At 38.6% G+C, this 3173-nt stretch overlaps 1 long non-coding RNA gene and 1 pseudogene across 1 annotated transcript in view; both read right to left on the reverse strand.

Annotated features, from left to right (window-relative positions):
• LOC108297995 overlaps nucleotides 1-1826 on the reverse strand; it is a 2251-nt pseudogene extending 425 nt beyond the window's left edge.
• The window catches only part of LOC119469823, a 14802-nt gene that overhangs the window by 6500 nt on the left and 5129 nt on the right, over nucleotides 1-3173 (reverse strand). The window contains exon 2 of the long non-coding RNA XR_005198674.1: nucleotides 2875-2879. This is a non-coding gene — a long non-coding RNA (uncharacterized LOC119469823). The remainder of the gene's footprint in view (nucleotides 1-2874; nucleotides 2880-3173) is intronic.

A 3173-nucleotide genomic window follows, 5' to 3' on the forward strand; every position in this document is an offset into this window, starting at 1 on the left:
CCCAGGCTGGAGTGCAATGGTGTGATCTCAGCTCACCACAACCTCCACCTCCCGGGTTCAAGAGATTCTCCCACCTCAGTCTGTCAAGTAGCTGGGATTACAGGTGCCTGCCACCAGGCCCAGCTAATTTTGTATTTTTAGTAGAGACGGGGTTTCTCCATGTTGGTTAGGCTGGTCTGGAACTCCTGACCTCAGGTGATCCGCCTGTCTTGGCCTACCAAAGTGCTGGGATTATCGGCATGAGCTTCCTCGCCCAGCCAATTTGGCTTTTTTGTCATTTAATCTTTGTTTAGGAAGATTCTCATTCACAAACTAATTCTGGAGACCTCTGTATGACCCAGAATCAAGTGACTGAGATTCACAGACATTGAGATTCTTCAAAGTATTTTTCAAACTTGTAATTTCTTCAAATCCACTGTCTATGTGTTTAAAACTTTCTTGAAATTCCTAACAGTTTTTCTTTATGGAAGATGCTGGTTTCTCTGAAAAGGTCTGATTGTTTTCTTCATTCTCTACTGTAAGATTAAGACGTTTCACCACATTATAACTGGAATTAAATAAAGATCTTGTTTTCCTTTCTCTAAGTGTTGCACTCATAGGTTGTTTTCATGAACTGTTTGTATAGGGAGATGATGGATTTGCAGAGGCCTGAGGAGTGCTAGGTAAAACCACAGCTGAGTCTGATGGACTTTCCATCTCGAAAATGAAAATCCAGGTTTCAGGCATCCCTCTTCCTCTCAGAAGGGTACCTCCCTCCGCCATCCCCGGTGATAGCAAAAAGCCAACTTTTCCTTCTTAAAGGACTCATGGGAAGGGGATAATGGGAATAATAACTTCATCTGCTGAAGAAAACAGATGAAGTGTGAAGAAATCATTTATCAACATTTAAACCTCCACACACTATTTGTTCTTTTTATAAAAGAACTTTGCTAAGAATGAGATTCATTAAGTTAAAGAATATTAGAACACAAAGGCAAAATTAAGTCGCCTTCTTATATTATATATACAAAACGGGAGACCCAGAGAGGGTAAATGACTTGTTCAAGGTCATAGAGCACCTGAGAGCAGTCAGGGCTGATTTCCAGTCTGCAACTCAAAAGAGCAACAGCATTTCTCAATGAAAGGACAGTGGTGTGCATTTTAAAGGTTTTATTCTATTCTTTATTACACGATTATTGTGGGAAAAATTGGGACAAGTTAATGTTTTAAATTACCTAGAATCCTACCACTTCACAATGATCATTGTTAGTATTTTTGCTGTATAATTTTCCAGACTTTTTAATGTATATGAATACTGGTAAATGTAGTGTGTTTACTAAAATTGGATCACACTGTCTGTTCATCTCTGTAAAATAACTCCTAACAGATACAAAACTAGTCCAGTGAATAGATTAACTTCCATCAGTTTAACCAGTCCCTTAATGATAGATAGATAAGCTTTTCTGAATGTTAAACTCTTACAAAAGATGCCGCACTAACCATTCCTGTTCAGACATCTTTTGCTGAAGTGGTTTCTACCTACTGATCAGTGTGAATTTTGTAGGAATGCAGTGATACAGACTGGGTTTGAACTCTGGCTCTGGAACTTACTGTGTGTCTTTCCACAAGTCACAACCTTTCTGGGCTCCAGTTTCTTCATCTGTAAGTGGGACTAATCATACTGATAGCCTAGAGGTGTTAAAAGGATTAAATGAGATAATGCATGTAAAATAGTTGGTTAATACCTAGCACATAGCAAATCCTAAATAACATTAGTTATTATTATTATTACCACAATGCTGAAGAAAATTGGCTCTTCAAAATAATGCCCATGATTTTATATTACTTTTTAAAAGAGATTAGCCAGAATTTCACAAAGAAGGTTTTAGATGCAAAACTTTAGTAGCTAAATATTTCCTTTTATCTAACTTAATTTATCCAGAAGAAAAATAATAAATTTAAATTATGTGTGGTCTGTTGAGCTAGTTACTATGTTCTATCTATATAACATAATGCCAGTCAAAATTTAAAAGCCATAGCTTTTCATTGAAGATTCTTGTCTGAGTCTGTTTTCTGTTGCTTATAATACAATATCTAAAACTGTGTAACTTATAAAGAAAAGGAATTTATTTCATATGGTTATGGAGGCTGAAAAGCCCAAGGTCAAGGGACTGGTGAGGGCCTCTAGCTGGTGGGGATTCTCTGCAGACTTCCTAGGCAGCACAGAGCATCACATGGTGAGGGGGCTGGGCATCCTAGCTTGGGTCTCTCTTCCTCTTTTTATAAAGCCACCATCCCACTCTCATGATAACCCATTAATCCATGGCTGAATTAGTCTATTCATGAGGGCAGAGCCTTTATGACCCATCACCTGTGAAAGGGCCCAAGATCCCACCTCTCAATACTGCCACATTGGGGATTAAATTTCAACATGAGTTTTGGAGGGGAGAAATATTCAAACTATAGTCATTTATAAGTAAAAAAAAAAAAAATCAGCTGTTTTGTGATAAATAAAGTTGCTCACCATTCTTTCCCCTTTGGAAAATGCTCAAAGCATCACTTATCCCATAAAATCAGCGGAATATCTTTGCAATCATCTGTCCAGCCTCCCAGTGCCTGCAAGCTATTCTCTACTGCTTTTTTGTTTTATGCATGGGCCCCCAGCAATTTCATATTCCTCAGAGAGGTGGGTGAGAGCACAGAAGCCGAAGTTGACACCTCTGAAGCTTTGCTTTTAAACTGAAAAGATATCCATGTGTCACACTGGGATGCATTTCAGGTTTATATTTCCATCTGAAGCTTTGGAAACAAATCACAACTTCTACCAAAGCCTATGTAGTTAATTTATGTGCCATCCTTTTGTCACCAATGGTTGCTTTAAAAATAAGGGAACACTCACCCTCCTTGAAAAGCTGGGTGAAAGGTTTCGTGTTGGATAGATTATCTCAGAAGTCAGAGGTCAGTGGCCAAAATTCATTGTGACCAAAAGCATTCCAAAATGCTGCCAGTAACACCGTGCTTAGTTTCTTCCTCTGCTCTACTCAACATTGTGGACATAGACACTCAGGATTGTTGGGGTAGATGATACTGGTTAAATGAGTCCTTCTTGGACACAGCTTTTGTGGAATGTGAGCACCAAACACTGAGAAGTTCTTGCCTATAACTGATTCGCAGAATGACCCATATGTTTTTTG

This window comes from Cebus imitator, unplaced genomic scaffold, assembly GCF_001604975.1.
Source record: "Cebus imitator isolate Cc_AM_T3 unplaced genomic scaffold, Cebus_imitator-1.0 Scaffold867, whole genome shotgun sequence".
Taxonomy (NCBI): Eukaryota; Metazoa; Chordata; class Mammalia; order Primates; family Cebidae; genus Cebus; species Cebus imitator.